At 42.9% G+C, this 17,587-nt stretch overlaps 1 protein-coding gene across 9 annotated transcripts in view; it reads right to left on the reverse strand.

Annotated features, from left to right (window-relative positions):
* The window catches only part of KIAA1328 (KIAA1328 ortholog), a 477,491-nt gene that overhangs the window by 346,371 nt on the left and 113,533 nt on the right, over positions 1-17,587 (reverse strand). The gene's annotated exons all lie outside the window — the stretch shown is intronic.

Raw genomic sequence — 17,587 nt, forward strand, 5'->3', positions numbered from 1 at the left:
TAAGTTTCTGAGGTTAGATTTTAATATAGATTTTCCTGACCCTATCCCCAGTGCTGAAGCCACTGACTATGTGACCTGCCTCTATGTAAGAGGTAACTAGGAAGGAAATTATGGAAGCCTTAAATGTCTCAGTGCAATTGTAATTTAATCTATATGTTTCATCTAATGATACATATCAATCCATCTTACATTTCTTCAATCCATCTTACATTTCTACAACAGCTCTAACTGATACCTCAGATTGAGATGAAAGTAAACCTGGGTTCACAGAGGCCATGCCAGCAAAGTACAATCTTCAGTAGGTTCTACACCAATCTGAAATGGCTTTTGACCAATTCTGTCTCATTCAATGCTAAACTATACGGAAAAAACTCCATAATGCCAGTACAAACTTGGACTATACCCCTAGTAAACTAGCTCTTAGGGAAAGCTAATCTTCCCAAGAATCTAACTTCCCCAGCCACCTTCCCTACCTCCTTTTCAGCTTACCTTTACATATTATCTTCCCCTATTAGAATGTAAACTCCTAGAGGGCAGAAATTGTGTTTATACTTGGATACCCAGCATATAACAGAGTTCTAAGGAATACAGAAAGTTCTTAATAAATGCTTATCTATCTACCTATCTACATAAAGCATCCTTAACCTTGGATTAATGAACTCACAAAGGGGTCCACAAATAAATTTCAGGAGTTTTGTGAACCTGGATGGGAAAAAAAAATACATCTTTATTTTCATTAACCTCTAAATAAAATACAGCATTTTCATTTAATTATAAAAGTAGACAATGCACATTATTCTGAGAAGGGGTCCAAATGCTTCAGACTGCTAGAGGAATCAGCAATACACAAAAAAGTTAAGAGCTCTCTGGATCTAACTGAAATTTAGCATTTCCATCAACTATAAACATAGGCAATACACCTTTATTTTCATAAAGGCTCCAGAGGCTTCACCACATTGCCAAAGGGGCATAATACACACACAAAAAGGTAAAGAGTCCCGTATCTAAACTCACTAGCTGTAAATGAGTCACTGGGTGATGAATTCCTTGACTTGCACAAAAACTGAGGGCCCTTTTCCTTATTTTATGGAGACCTAGACAGAAGCAAAATCATAATGCCTCCAGGTGGAGTACTGGGAGGAACATGAAGCAAAAAAATTAATAGTATCAGAGGACTAGAGTGGCAAAGGAACTCAGAGGTTTTCTAGTCCAAACCTGTCATTTTGCAAATGACAACACTGACTTGCCCAGTGGCAAAGTTAGGAACTGAATGCAAAGCTTCCAGTACCAAGACTCCAAGACTGAAACTCATCTATGATCTGGTCTTGGTTACAGTTTTCAAATCACTTTAACATACATATTTTATTTGATATTGAAAACAACATTGTGAGACGAGTATACGACTGATAACATAGTACTTGTCCCATCTTACAAATGAAAAAAATAAGTTCAACACAGATAAAGTGAGTTGCCCAAGTGTTGCACAGTTAGGAGGAAAACAAAGCAGAATTCAATACTTGTGATTCCTGTACATAATTACCTTATAATAATTACCTCCTGAGATAAAGGTATGCTCTAATTATGGCCATCTAGTCAAACTCATGCTCTAAAAGGAAATCTAATGCATGATTACATTATTATATCTACTTCCTGAAAAAAAAGTTTATTCTAAGCATGGCCATCTGATCTAGGCCATGTTCTAAAAGAAATGCCTAATACAACACACCAAACAAGTGGCCACTCAACCTTTCCCAGAAGACTATCAGTGACAGGAAACTGACTTTTTCCAAGACAACACAATCTACTTTTCAATAACTCTAGCAGGCTAAAAATCTTTTAAGTGAGGTATTTTTTTAAAAGGAAAATCAAAGGGAAAGGAGGCTTACTCTCTGAAATATAGAGACACATATTCCAGATGCTAAATTCAGACTACTATATGATTACAGTATAACTCAATTTGCTAATAGTTAAAAATTATATGTTTTATAAACAGATTCCTTTGTATAACTTTAAAAGACTAGACCTAATGTTATTCTCCATTTGCAGAACTCAGCATTTTATAATCTCAGCCATTCAACAATTTCATAAGCGAAGGCCATCCTAAGGTTAAAAACACTAAGACAAATTTGCTACTGATTAATATTAAAGCCATTCATTTTATTCTTCAAATCTAAAGCAATTACAAGCTAGAGTATAGCAAATGGATTTAGCTGAAGAGATTACGTCAGAAGAGCCCTTTAAAGAAAAAGAGTAATTTAAAAGACTAAACTGAATAATGAACTCTCCTGAACAACAATTATTGTAAGATTGATTTATTGAAAGCCTATTTAATCATGCAAGAAACATTTAAACTTTGCAAAATAGTTCTGGAAGATAGCAACACATAAAGAATTAGTCCATTTTACACAGTACATTTGAAAAGCAAAAAGATTTTTAGTTATAAAAAGTTAAATTTCTTTGAATATGAATATCTATTATTTACATGCAGCCTTCAAAAACAAATTGAGTCTATTAACCATCAGGGTTTCCTATTTTTGGATTTCTTAAGTTTGAATTTCAATGTCACTGAAGATAAAAGCTAGAAAGATTTTTCCAGGGCTTCTAAGTTTTAAATATGGGACTTACAACAAATTTAAGAAATTAAAACAAAGAAATACTAAGGATAATCACACCAGGAAAGGGAGCTGTTTTACTGAAAAGAAGGTGCACATTATGGGCATTAATAAAAGGATGCTGATATAATAAGCCAAAGACTGGCCAGTACAAATCAATGAAAATAATTTGAAAAAACAGCACTGTTCAGAAAATTCATTAACACCTAACTATGAATGAAGATACAGGGAAATGGTATCTAAGAATAAAAAGGGATTTAGAAAATCTGTCCTTCTAATTCTCAGACTGAAGGTCTTTTATACCTTATGTGATACTACTAAAAGATACAAAGTTAATGTATTCAATTGACGGGGTAGGTAACAAGGTGAAGGATTGACAAGTCTAGGAATGGTACAACATTTACAACAATGGTAAAAAAGGCTAGCTCCTCACAAAACATATTAAATTACTCCTTCCCCTATGCAGAATTAGAGTATTCAAAAGCACACTGTATCCAGGAAAAGAAAGTGGATTTTAATTTTTTTTTTTAACTTTCATTTACTCAGAAGAAAGAAAACCAGAATCCATAGTAACACTAAGACTTAGTCTGTCTTGCTTGATGAGAATCCCATAAAATAACTTATCATTTTAGAAGTTAAATTAACTCCTTCTACAAACTATTGCAATGAAAAATATAGTTTGTTTTTTGTTAACCAGCTACACTGGATATAAGGTAAGGGAACACAAAATATTAGAAAAAATTCCCCCTTACTTCTAATCTTCAGTCTCCCTCTAGCTACTCACTTATTTCATACTACCTACCAGAATGCTCTGAAAAAAAATTGCTGACCCTCTAGGGTACTTTGGCAAACTTTCACAAATCCTTAGAAAAAAAGCTGTCCACACTTACTGCCTCAATTTCCCCTCCAACAGTTTAGAAATTAGATTCTAGGCTCAGAATACATTCCAGAAAAGGAAGGCAGTAGCTGCCAGAAAGAGAAGAAGAAAAGTAAGGAAAAAAGAGGAGATGGGGGGGGGGGGGTAATTAGTTTGGAATCACAGAATCCAGGATATGTCAAGTGAAGGGGATTAATGTACAACAAGGATAGAAAGACAAGCTGGACCAAAGTGATGAAGTGTTCTAAAAACTAAACAAAGACATTTATGTTTGATTCTGGAACCAAAAGGAAGTTACTGGATGTTATTGAATAGGGAAATGACAGATAAATACTTAAATCACTTTGGCAGCAGTGAAGAGGTAGACAGGAATGGAGAGATTTGAAGCAAAGAGACAAAACAGGAGATTGTTAAAATAATTTAGGCAAGAGATGATCAGAGTTTGAATTACAGTGGTAGTTGTATCAATAAGAGATGGCATCTGGTATCAGAGATATCACAGAGAAAGAAATGTCAAGATTTGATGACTTTGGCTATGTGGATTGAAGGAGAGTGAGGATTCAAGGCTATGAACCTGGGAAACTGATTGCCAATAGGCAACTGATAAGGAGAGAATGAGGCTGAACATACAGAATGGAAGTCAGTGACACAGAAATTATATTTAAACCCATTGGGGGTTAATAAGGTCACAGAGAAGCAGGGGAGGAGGGACTACACAAAGTCTTGGGTAAGACCCAGAGTTAAAGTGTGTGATTGAGATAATGAAGAAGTAAAGTAAACTGAGAAGGAAAACTTGGTCAGACAGGAACCTTCTTAATCTCTCCACAGCCTTTAACTTTGTAGACCACAATCTCCTCTAGAATACTATCTTTTTCTCTAGGTTTTCTTGAAACTGTTCTCTCTTGGTTCTTCTACTTCTCTAGTCCCTTCTCTGTCTCCTTTACCTTATTTCACAAATATGACCAAATCCCACCCCTCTTATCCCCCAAGACTCTGTCCTGAGGCTTTTTATCTTCTTTCACTGCGCTCACTTTTAGTAGCATCATTAGCTCCCATGTTTTCAATTATCTGCTCTATGCAGATGACTCATAAGTCAGTAAGTATCTCCAAGTGCCTACTGAACATCTTGCATTGATGTCTCCTAAATATCTCAAACTCAACATGTCCAAAACTGAATTCATTATCCTTTCCCTACTCAACCCTCTTCCAGATTTCTTGTTTCTATCCATTCCTCCAAGTCACAGCCTTGGTGCTATGCACTTCAACTAGGCGGCACAGTAAACTGAGTGTTCAACTTGAAGTTCTTGAAATCTGCAAGGTGCCAGTTCACACCTAGTGTTAGACACTCACTAGCTTTATGAGCCCTGGGCAAGTTGCTTCCGTTCTCTCCTCTCAGTCTCTTCGTTTGTTGTGAGGCTACAGTGAGGTGATATTTGTGCTTCGAATCCTTGCAAATCCTAAAGCACTTCATCATTGCAGTGTTATTCCTCACTCTCCCTCATCTAACATATTCAAGCAGTAGCTAAATCTTTCCAAGTCTCACATCTGCCCTTTCTCTAGGAGAGAGAGGTCAATACTGTAGTTTGATCAATCGATCAACAAGCATTTATTAAGCACTTTTAGAGCCAATCACCGTGATAGATGGTGACAGACAAAAATGAAACTTCCTACCCTCAAGAAACCCTCATATTTTCTCTGCACTACCGCAATAGCTTTTCAACTGCTCTCTGCCACAAAACTTCCCCCTCTCCATTCCAGTTGTCACCTATTATCTCTAGAATCAAATGCAAACTCCTTTTTTATCATTTAGAGGCCTTTATATCCTGGCTCCAGCCTCACTTTCTAGCTTTATTTTTATACTGCTCCTTCACGGACTTGTAGTTTTGAGCAAACTGTCCTCCTCGTTCTTCTCATGTGACATGTTCCATTTTTTGACTCTGCCTTTTCCCAAGTCTGAAAAGCTTTCCTCTCAACTCTGCCTCTTAGAATCTCCAAGTATCCCTCTAAAATAAGCTTAAATGTTATCTCCTTCATTGGGCCTTTCCTGATTCTCTAAGTGCTAGTGACTCTCACAATCCCAGTACCTTATGTTTATTTTGTATATACTGATGTATACCAGCTGCTCATACTTAGATGTGGGTTGCTCATACTTAGAGGTGTACTGTTGTCTCTTGCTATAAAATATAGCTTCTTGAGGGCAATGTTTGTATCATTTAAGTCTTTGTAACACCTCCAGTGCATAGTACAATGCACATAGGAAGTGATTAATAAAATGCTTGTTGACTGAAATAGCTTTTAATTGCAGCAAGAACTCAGATCCATTTAAATAAGACCTAAATATTCTAAATATAATAGAGAACTGCTTCACTGACAAAGGCTTCTATTAGAGACTCCTTATACAGATGTTAAAGTCAGAGTTTAGAGAGCTGGTTCAGATTTGAAAGAATTCACTTAGACCTTCTATTTAGCAAATAGGAACCTTATTGATGCAAAAGCACATAGACCTGAGATTTAGCAAGGAGCTACAAGAAAGGCACCAATATAGGAAAAGTACCAGACTCATAAAGATAGAAAGCTATATAGCCTGTAGGATGATGATGTAATTTTTATGGTTTCTAATGGGAGCTGGAGATTTAGGGACAGGATAAGTACAAAAAAGGTGAGGAAGGTGGTTGCTTGCAAGATAAGGAAAAGTTGTCATGACACAGGATGAGGAAGATGAATGACAGGATAGGGAATACAAAAGGATAAGGGGGACAAAAGCAATTCTTGTGGTACAAGTTACATAGTATTTCCAGATAAGGGGGAAAGGGCATTAGGAGACCCTCAAGTTACAGAATGAGCCTCAAACTCCCTCAGAGAGCCTGGCAAAGTGACCCTTACTGACCTTGGGGCACCATTTGTATCCACATCATGAAGATATTGGGGAACTTCCTCACTGCTTCAGGGAGAGTGGTAATGATGTGGAATGGGACTGCCTTAGTAAGACTATGAGGCATGCTTAGACATCTTATAGCTAGGTCAGATGCATTCAAAAAGGTCAGTCAGCTTCAGCTCAGTATTCTTAGTGAAACTTGGTAACTATTCCCAAGAGCAGAGAAGGAAATTGAGCTAACAACTTTGTGAGTTGGAAAAGTCAACCCAGCTTTCCAGAATTCTTGTTTGCAGCCAGCTCATCATTAAAGCCCGGAAGAGTAAAGTAATGGAATGATCTTAAAGTCACCAGACCTGCTATCACCAACATAAAAAATCATGTAGTTGTAACACCCCCTTGGGCAGCTAGGTGGCACAGTGGAAAGAATGCTGGGCTTTGAGTCAGAAAGACAGTTTTCCTGAGTTCAAAACTGACCTCAGACATTTACTAGCTGTGTGACCCTGGGCAAGTCATTTAACCTTGTTTGCTTCAGTTTTCTGATCTGTAAAATGAGCTGGAGAAGGAAATGGCAAGCCACTCCAGTATCTTTACCAAAAAAACTCAAAAAGGAGTCAAGAAAAATGGAACACAACTGAGAAATGACTAAACACCAACAACTTATGAGCAGGGTGGCACAGCAGTTAGAGTGCAGGACCTACAGTCAGAAAAATTCATATTTCTACGTTCAAATCCTGCTTCAGACACTTACTGGCAATGTGACTCTGGGCAAGTTACTTTACCATGTTTGCCTCAGTTTCCTCATCTATAAATGAACTGGAGAAGGAAATGGCTAAGCACTCTAATATCTATGCCAAGAAAACACTAAATGGGGTCACAAAGAATTGGCCACAACTGAAGAAATACAACAAGATCCCCATTAGGCTAAACCTTTGTGGACTGACACCATGTAGGAAATGATCTAAGTGGAGCCTACTCTTTCCAGAGAATGAGGTTGTATAGGGAAGAGCACACCTCCAAGAACTTGACGAAATGTTTGGTCTTGGTACATATTTGAAGAAATTATCCTTTTTTAAAAGCTAACCAATTTTAAGCAGTTAAATGGAACTGATGTGCTAGCATGTGGCATCTAAAAATGAAGGAAGATAGCCAAAAGGAATAGAGAATAAAGACAAATCCCTCAAGGAACTCTAGAACCCTGATGGGCAGAAGTGGAAGTCTGCTGTGGAATACTAAACAAGTATAATCCCTAAATAAATAATATTTATTAGTGAAGTGGACTTTATTCCCTCCCCCGCCCTGGGGCCCCTCAGGTGAGTTTCTAGGCAGGGTTGGGCCCCCCTTGCCTAGCAGCCACTTTCTGTTGGGCACCCCCCTTGCCTAGCAGCCATTTTCTGTTGCCCCCCCCCACTTTGCCTAGCAGCCACTTTCTGTTGGAGCCCCCTTTGCCTAGCAGCCACTTTCTGTTGGGCCCCCTTGCCTAGCAGCAACTTGGGCCCCTGTCAAAACTGTTCTGTGAGATATGTTTGCTGTTAAAACTGCAAAGCTGTACTGCGAAGTGCCAAGATGCTTAAAAGGCACACACACACACCTTAGTTTGTGGCTGCCTCCTCTGGGTTTTTCCATGAGACAGCTGCTGGCCTGGCTAATAAAGACACTCTCAAAATTCCCAACTGACTCTTGCCTGTGCTTTTTCTCGGTCCATCCATTTCACTAGGAGGTTCCACCAAGATAGCCTTTGGCTCTGTGTGCACAGGCAAACCGTCTGCCCTGCATGGCTGGACTGAGCTTTGACTTCAGGGGGTGGCCAACGGGACTGATGTTTCCTGGCCCCGATCTCAAAGCACAGCCATGCGAACCAGGCTCCAGGTAGCCCAATTCCTCTGATCTGGCCATTTTGAGCGCCCTGTCTGTCCTGGTGAGTACTCCTGTGAAGTAAGTGGCGAGGCTGGACACAGCGGGAAACGCCCTTACTGACCTCCGTGAGACGCCACCTTAGAGTCCTGACTCCCTGACTGTGTCTGTCTGTACATTCTGTCTCTTGTTTTGTATTTCTGTTTAATTGGACTTTGTGTCTTACTCTCCTTTCCCGGTATCATGGGCCAAGGACAATCAGGTCCTTGAGACCCCGTTGCAATTCATGTTAAAATGTTTTAAACAATTCCAACAAGCTGCAGCTGGTTATGGGTACAAAGTCTCCAAGGAAAAATTAACTTTATTCTGTCAACAGGAATGGCCCACCTTCGGGGTGTATTGGCCACCAGAGGGGACTTTTGATAAATCCACTGCAGGGCAGGTGCGGAGGATAGTGAATGGAGATCGGGGCCATCCAGATCAGACCCCATATATCAGCACCCGTCCTAACCCTAAGGTCTCTTTAAAGCCCCCCCCCTAACCCACCCCCCACCCCGCTCCTGTTAAGATTCAGGCGCTGCAGTGGAACCATCAGCCAGAATCCAAAACAAATACGGCAGCATCCGGAGCCCAGTGCTGCCTCTACCCAGTGCTTCCTCCCGACCCTGAAGACCCTCCTTTTCTGAAAAGCCACAAGGCCTCATCTCCCTCCTCGAGACCGTTTTCTTTACTCATCAACCTACCTGGGATGACTGCCAGCAGCTACTCTGGGTGCTCTTTACCAGTGAGGAACGTGACCGCATCCTCCTAGAAGCCCGAAAGGGCATCTTGGAACTAGATGGCCACCCCTCCTCTGACCCTGCCCATCTTAACCTCCTACTCCCTGGAACCTGTCCCAACTGGGACCCCAATGATGACTGAGGTAAGGAGGATCTTGACAGGTATCACCAGTCACTTTTGGGAGGGCTTAGGGCTGCAACTAGGAGACCTACAAATATGTCCAAGGTTAGTGAAATTAGGCAAGGCAAGGATAAGGCTCCCTCCGCATATCTTGAGAGGTTGATGGAGGCATATAGATTATACACCCCTATTGATCCGGAGGATCCAAACAACCAGAGGGCCATAGCAGTAAACTTTGTTTCCAACTCTGCCCCGGACTTTCGAAAAAAGATCCAGAAAATGGACGGGTTCGAAGGAAAGAGCCTAACTGAACTCTTGGAGGTAGCCCGTAAAGTCTACAATAACAGGGATGAGCCGCAGGATCGACAAACTAAGTCTGTAGCCAGAGCGGTGGTTGCGGCCCTAGCTGAAGCTTCCCCAGGACCAAGAAAGGCTTGGAAAGGGACTGTCTCCAGGACCCGTTCTAACCTGGCCTCTGGTACCCAGCCCCCACTTGGCCTGGACCAGTGTGCTTATTGCAAACAAAAAGGCCACTGGAAGTTTGAGTGCCCTAACCAAAATCCTAAAAGCCCCATACTCTCCCTAGAGACCAAATAGGGAGGCCCAGGCTCCATTTCTACCATCCCTTTAGACTCCCAGGAGCCGAGGGTGACACTCTCTGTGGGGGGTCATCCAGTCTCATTTTTGGTTGACACGGGAACTGCAGCCTTGGTCCTGAAGAAACCCCTGGGTCCGCTGTCTCACTCCTCTATCTCAGTTCAGCGGGCCACTGGTCAAATTAGGAACGTCCCTGTAACCATGGCAAGGGACATTCACCTAGGCAAGGGCCTTGTTTCTCATTCCTTCCTGGTTATGCCTGATTGCCCATATCCTTTATTCGGCCAAGATGTACTTCATAAACTACAGGCTGTCATTTCATTCTCTGGCCCTTCCCCTTTTCTGGAATTTGAGCCTCTACCCCAGCTGGTGGTGTCTTGCCCCCTCTCGGAAGAATCGAGGCTAATGACTGTTTCTGATAACCAGCCAGACGCCCCTTCACCTATATTGTCAGAATTTCAGCAGGAAGTTCCCAGAGTATGGGCTGAATCCCATCCTTTTGGTCTGGCAAGGCACCAGCCTCCAGTGGTAGTCCAGCTTCTTTCAACCGCCATGCCTGTTTGGGTTAAACAGTACCCCTTAGCGTGGCCAGCTCTTCTTGGAACCCGACCCCACATTGCCTGTCTTCTGGGTGCGGGCATCCTCCGCCCCTGCCAAAGCCCCTGGAACACCCCGCTCTTGCTTGTTCGTAAGCTTGGTTCCGGGGATTTCCATCCAGTTGAAGACCTCCACGAAGTGAACAGCCGGGTAGAGACCCTCCATCCTATGGTTCCTAACCCCTACACCCTTCTCTCCTCTCTGGACCCTTCTTTAGTCTGGTACACAGTCCTGGATTTGAAAGATGCTTTCTTTTCTATTCCCCTGGCCACTGTGAGCCAATCTTTGTGTTCACCTGGACTGACCCTGATATAGGCATTTCTCAGCAACTTACCTGGACCCGTTTGCCTCAGGGTTTCAAGAACTCCCCCACTATTTTCAGGTCAGCCCTGGCCCTTGATTTGAGTTCTTTTCGTTCTGATAACCCAGATGGTGCTCTCCTTCAGTATGTCAATGACTTACTCCTTGCTGCCTCTACTCATGACCGGTGTAGATCTGTGTCCCTTCAGCTCCTTCACCTCCTCAAAGTGGGTGGATACCACATTTCCGGAAAGAAAGCTCAACTCTGCTCTACAAGCGTCACATACCTCGGGTTCACCCTGACTGAAGGCCTCTGGCTGCTGTCGAAAGGTAGGGTTGCTGCTATTCTAAATATACTTGTCCCAGCCTCTCAGCAGCACCTCCGTGAGTTTCTCGGAATGGCGGGCTACTGCCAGCTCTGGATTCTCGGATTTGCGGAGCTTGCGAAGCCGCTCTATGTCGCCTTGGCAGGGAATGGTTCCAACCTTACTTGGGGCCCTGCGCAGCAGGCAGCTTTTGAATCTTTCAAGTTGGCCTTGGGCAGCACCCCCGCCTTGGCATTACCAAATCTGGCTAAGCCTTTCAGGATCTTTATTTTTGAATCCTCTGGCATTGCTAAGGGTGTACTCACTCAAACCTTGGGTCCCTGGAACCACCCTGTGGCCTACTTGTCCAAACAACTGCACTCTGTGGTGTCTGGTTGGCCCCTGTGCCTTCGTATAGTGGCAGCCCTCACCATCCTAGTCAAGGAAGCATTTAAACTGACTTTTGGCCAACACTTGATCATCACGGCCACCCACAATTTAGATCAACTCCTTTATTCCCCTCCAGCGAGGTGGATCTCCAATGCATGTTTGACCCACTATCAATCTCTCCTTTTAAACCCAACCCGAATAACCTTTACAGCCCCAGCAACACTGAATACGGCCACGCTTCTGCCTAACGCCCACCCCCCTTCTCCCCCTACTGAGGAGCCAGGAGCCGCCCTTTTGCATGACTGTTTGGATATTCTGGATACCATCCATACTTCCCACCCCGGCTTGCTGGACATTCCTTTGACCAGCCCAGACCTTGAACTTTTCACAGACAGTAGCAGCCTAGTCAACAATGGGGTGCACCATGCAGGGGCCGCAGTGGTCACTTCCTCATCCACCCTCTGGGCCACTACCCTCCCTCCTGGTACCTCAGCTCAGAGGGCGGAGCTCATTGCTCTGAGGCTCTTTGCCTCTCTGAAGGGAAGAGGGTCAACATTTACACTGATAACAGATATGCTTTTGCGACTGTTCATGTGCATGGTTAAGTGTATCAACAAAGGGGTTTGTTGACTTCGGCGGGGAAAGAGATGAGGAACCAGCAACAAATATGAGATCTGTTGGATGCAGTCTGGCTACCAAAAGAAGTTGCCATCATCCACATACCAGCCCACACGTGGGGGACCAACGCTCTCTCTAGGAAATGTGGCTGCGGATGGGGCCGCCAGGAAGGCAGCCTGCAGAGATAGCCTCCCAGCACTCATTGTGGATGAACTAAAGCAGGATGAAATTCTTCTCCTGCCAAAACCGACCTATCAGTCAGAGGACCCTGAGGGAATAGAAGACGAACGAATGTCTGAGGGTAAATTGATACTTCCGAGACCATTGCTCTTGCCGTTCCTCTCCAACATACATGTCCTCACACACCTTGGAGGCACTCGTCTCTATGAACTCATGGAAGGTATTTTTATAGTCCTGGAATGAAACAAGCTGTGGAGGCTGCAGCCAGGAGGTGTGTAACCTGTGCAAAAGTTAACCCATATGGTTTTCAGAAAATCCCATCTACCAGACCCCGGGGACTGTTTCCTGGTGAGCATTGGGAGGTAGATTTCACTGACATGGAGCAAAGGGTTAATGGTTACCAATACCTGCTAGTTTTTCTTGACACCTTTTCAGGCTGGGTAGAAGCCTTCCTGGCTAAAACAGAAACCACTGCAACAGTGGCCAAGAAACTTTTCCTAGAAATTATCCCAAGATTTGGCCTACTGGTCTCCCCTGGATCTGATAATAGCCCAGCTTTTGTGTCTCAGGTTGTACAAGCTCTTTCAAAAGCTACTGGGATTAGGTGGAAACTACACTGTGCCTACAGGCCCCAGAGTTCAGGCCAGGTAGAAAGGATGAATAGGACCCTGAAGGAGTATATTGCTAAGCTTAAGGTTGAAACTGGCAAGACCTGGGTGAGTCTCCTTCCTTTTGCCCTGCTTCAGGCTAGGTCTACCCCCAATCCCACGGCTCTCTCTCTGTCCCCCTTCGAAATAATGTTCAGAGTAGCCTGCCCCCGCCCCCCTGGTTGTTCCTCGAGTTGTTGATTCTGAGTGTTGGCTTCCCGACTTTTCTAATGTTGCCCTCCTTAAGTCCTTACAGGCTCTGCGTGAAGTCCAGAGTGCTCTCAAATCTTTATATCAGGCAACAACTACCCGAGGACTAGGAGACCCAGCCGCTTCGACCATATCACCAGGCAAATGGGTCCTCACGAGAAAACTACCCCGGGGATCCTCGCTTGAACCTTGGTGGACCAGGCCTTTTCAAGTGATCTTGTCAAATCCATCAGTGGTTAAGGTTGAAGGATGCAAGGCGTGGATACATCGTTCACACATCAAGCCAGTGGCACCACCGTCTGCCCAGTGGACAGCATATCCAGCTGGAGACCTCAAGCTCCATCTTAAAAGAACATGATTGTTCTGTTGTTCTCCCTCCCTTTGTTTCTCCTTTTTCCTATGCTATCTTCTCCTTCCTTAATGAGACCAACCCTAACATCACCACCGCATGCTGGCTGTGTCTGAACCCCACTCCTCCTTATTATGCAGGGTTGGGACTCAAAGCCACCTGGGGAGACCGACCAGATAATATCCAGAACCTATCACATAGCCAGAGCTTGCCCCCTAGGTGTGACCCCAGTTCTAGAGGTATCACCCTCGGGGACATCCAAGGACAGACAGTCTGTATCAAGTCTTTCGGTTTTTCGCTTGTTAGATCCCCTTATGCTGACACCTGTCTCTTAGTCTTCAATATTCACTCCTCCCAGAAAGTTTAGACCCAACTGTTTATTGCCCCAGCTGGCACTTGGTTTGCTTGCATCTTTGGTCTGACTACCTGTGTACAGGAGCATTCCTTTACTGTGGAACCCCCAGAATTCTGCCTTTCAGTTCATGTCCTGCCCCAGGTTTATTTGTATTCTGAGCCTGAAGCCCAGGAACATTTTGGCCTATGAGGACATGTTCCCAGGGCTGCTCCTATCCTGATTCCCATTCTAGCAGGATTGGGTATAGCTGGTTCGGCAGCCATGAGCACAGCCACCCTAGTCATGAGCAACAGCCATTTCGATGCTCTTAGTGCCCACACAGACCAAGACATTAGAGATTTAGAGTCCCAAATCTCGTACCTGGAGTCTGCTTTAGATTCCCTGGCTGAAGTAGTCCTGCAAAACTGGAGGGGTCTAGACCTTCTGTTCCTAAAACAGGGTGGCCTTTGCATGGCTTTGGGAGAGACCTGATGTTTTTAGCGAACCACTCTGGGGTGGTCCAAGAGTCCCTCGCTATGATCCGCAGGCGTCTGGAAGAACGGGAGTCAATTTGACAACACTTCATGACATGGTTCCAGTCTCTGTTCAACTGGTCACCCTGGTTAACTACTCTGGTGACCACCATAGCAGGGCCCCTGGCCCTTTTGTGCCTTGGTTTATTAATAGCCCCTTGCATTGTAAACTGTGCCTCTAAGTACATCAGGGATTGCCTCCAATCTATTAAACTATTTGCTTTGCGCATGGCTTATACCCCTTTGGCCTCTGATGAGTCCCCCGTTTAAATTAGTTACATGAAAAGGGGGGAGTGAAGTGGACATTATTCCCCCCCTCCCCGGAGCCCCTGGGTTGAGAAATGTCTGTTGAGTTTCTAGGCAGGGCTGGACCCCCCTTGCCTAGCAGCCACTTTCTCTTGGGCTCCCCTTGCCTAGCAGCCACTTTCTGTTGGGCCCCCTTGCCTAGCAGCAACTTGGGCCCCTGTCAAAACTGTTCTGTGAGATATGTTTGCTGTTAAAACCGCAAAGCTGTACTGGGAAGTGCCGAGATGCTTAAAGGGCGCACACACACACCTTAGTTTGTGGCTGCCTCCTCTGGGTTTTCCCATGAGACAGCCGCCGGCCTGGCTAATAAAGAGGCTCTCAAAATTCCCAACTGACTCTTGCCTGTGCTTTTTCTCGGTCCGTCCATTTCAATTAGAAAAGTTAACAGTGTAGAAAAGTTTCCATTCTTGAAAAAAGTCTGCCTAGTATGAAATTCCAAATTTGTGTATTTAGGAAAACATTGCATCTTTAAATTACTAAGTATGAAATTCCAAATTTGTATATTTAGGAAAACATGGCATCTTTAAATTACTAACATCTAAAGGACAAAATTTGTCTGCATAGTTTAGTTAACTGGAACTCTAAACCAGATAATGAAAAAGTTTCAGTTGTTAAACTATCTGAGACTATCAGTGTTTTTATAAAGAGGGTTAACAAAACAAATAACAAACAAGATCAGAAGGGAGGATTGTTGAATACTTAAGAGAATAAATAAGCTTTCAAAGCCCTATACAAGTATAATTTAAATTCTAATAATGTAAATTAGAATGTGTAGAGGTCAGCTAACTAGAGCTTTAATATGCTAATTACAGATCTGATAAATTTATTAAAGTAAGAGCTTGGTTAGTTTAGTTCCAGTTATTTGAAAGTTAATAAAATTGCATTTTAAAATAATATCATATTATTCAGGCTAGTCACTGGCTTTCACTCCCAACAATAAGATTTTATTATGGTTATAACATGTTTTTGACAGTGTTAAAGAGATGATCAAATTCTTGAACATTTACATCCATGCAATTGCTCTATGTAGATTATATTTTAAAGAATTTATTTAAATGCATAGTATTTACTTGATATCATAGTTTTGTGGCCCAAAACATAAATGGCTACTGAGGGTTTTTTTTTTTTTACGCCAAATGACTATAACAGCATCTAAGGAAATTTTACTAGGGAGGAATTAATAGTTCTGCGACTTCAAGGAGAAAAAATGAAAACCAAGGAAAGAATATTTTTATTGGTAATTTTCCTGTCACAGTTATCCCTTTCCTTAATCCTACTCAACCAAGTCTACTTAATGAGGTATAAGCTATTAACAATGTTTAAAACAAACATCTAAACTCATCTTAGTGACTTACAGTGGGCACATCTAATAAGATGGAGAACTAGACATTTTATTTAATCTCCACAGACTCTCAACACTCTTCAAAACAGAAATTTCTGCCCAAGAGATAAAGCAAGTTCAGTTGTCCCCACTGATTAGGTAGACAGGGTGTTCATGGCAGACCAGGGAGGCAGGACCCAGGATGTGAGATATGAAATAAAATGTTGGATGTGACCAGCCATAGATTATGCATTGATGCCCCCACCACTGACTTATCTGTATGCTTTCAGAAAGCACCCCTCCACCAGGTGGCATTCCCCCTTTCCTGCTGTCCTTGTTTATCCATATGATAAAGACACCTCCAGGCCACCTGATATTCCAGGCATTCCAGAGTCAAGTTTGCCTCTCCTCCCACTTTTCCTGCTTCCCCTTCCCCTTATCCTATCAAACTGTATTTAGACCAGATACCTAATCTGGCTGATTGCTCTGCCTCCCACCTGGAGCAGGCCTGCTGGGACTCTATCTCACTAGGTGCCTTCCCCCAACAAATGCCCTTTAACTTGGAGACTAAATGAATTCTTTCAGGACACTGGGACTCACAGGGCTTTTCTTCATCACTCTTAGTCTAGGATAGGGCTATGACACTTGAGGCCTCCAGGTCACATGTGGCCCTCTAGGTCCTTGAATGTGGACCTTTAACTAAATCTCAACTGCAAAGAACAAATCCCCTTAATAAAAAGATCTGTTCTATAAAACTTCAAGACTCAGACATAAGGTGGTACTCAAAGACCTAGAAGGCCTGAAGGCCACAAGTTTCCCAACCTTGGTTTAGGACATCTGCAACCCAAAAGATTTTTTAAAAAGCAGCTGATTTCTACTCTGAATTCACTCAGTACTCACTCTTCTAATACCCACTAAACTACCTGTAGCAAGGCTGCACTAGACAACACAAAGACCCAGAGACTTGCAACAAAACCCAACCTGACAGCTTTCCATCTCCTCCTTCAGGAACCAATGAGATGCAATTACAAAAATTAACCCCTAAGCACCTGCATAGCACTACTCTGAAATGCTGGTGGCAGATCAGAGAACAGAGGAATAGAGAGATTAGGACAGGACACCAGAACAAGACATTGTGTGTGCACTCTACTAGGCCTTAGAGAAAGAGCCCAGCATTCAGTTGGGGTCAATTCTACCCCCCAGAAAAGTCACTTGAGGTAAAATGAACTGCCCACCTTAGAAGGAGACTGAGACACTGAGATCTAGGCACCAGAAAAACCACCATCAAAGGGGAGAGAGTCAGAAGCAAACAACAGTAACATAAAGGGAAAAAATAGACTGATATCAACAAAGATCTCAGGAGGGGGAAAATAAACACCCTGAACGTAAGAAGATGGATCAACAAGGAAAATATAAATGGCAGAAAGTAGACCTCCAGATATAGTAAATAAGTTCATACATCTATGAATAAACACTACAAAACAAAGGAAAACAATCCCACATTTGATGACACAAAGGACCTTATGGAATCTGAGAACAAATAACCATGAAGTCCTGTTACTGAATGATCTGAAGTAGAAATGAGAATTATGAGAGCAGAATATGGCAGAAAAGAAAAACCTGAATCTGCAAAGGCAAGTCCCACCAAAGAAACAAAAGAAAGAACAAAAGATCATGAGTATAAATATGCAGAAGTGAAGGAAAATCTAGAAGAATAGAAACAAAAACCAGAAATATTAAAATAAAATATTCTCTTTATCCACACAAATCATACTGATCTCAAAG

This window comes from Notamacropus eugenii, chromosome 4, assembly GCF_028372415.1.
Source record: "Notamacropus eugenii isolate mMacEug1 chromosome 4, mMacEug1.pri_v2, whole genome shotgun sequence".
Lineage (NCBI taxonomy): Eukaryota > Metazoa > Chordata > Mammalia > Diprotodontia > Macropodidae > Notamacropus > Notamacropus eugenii.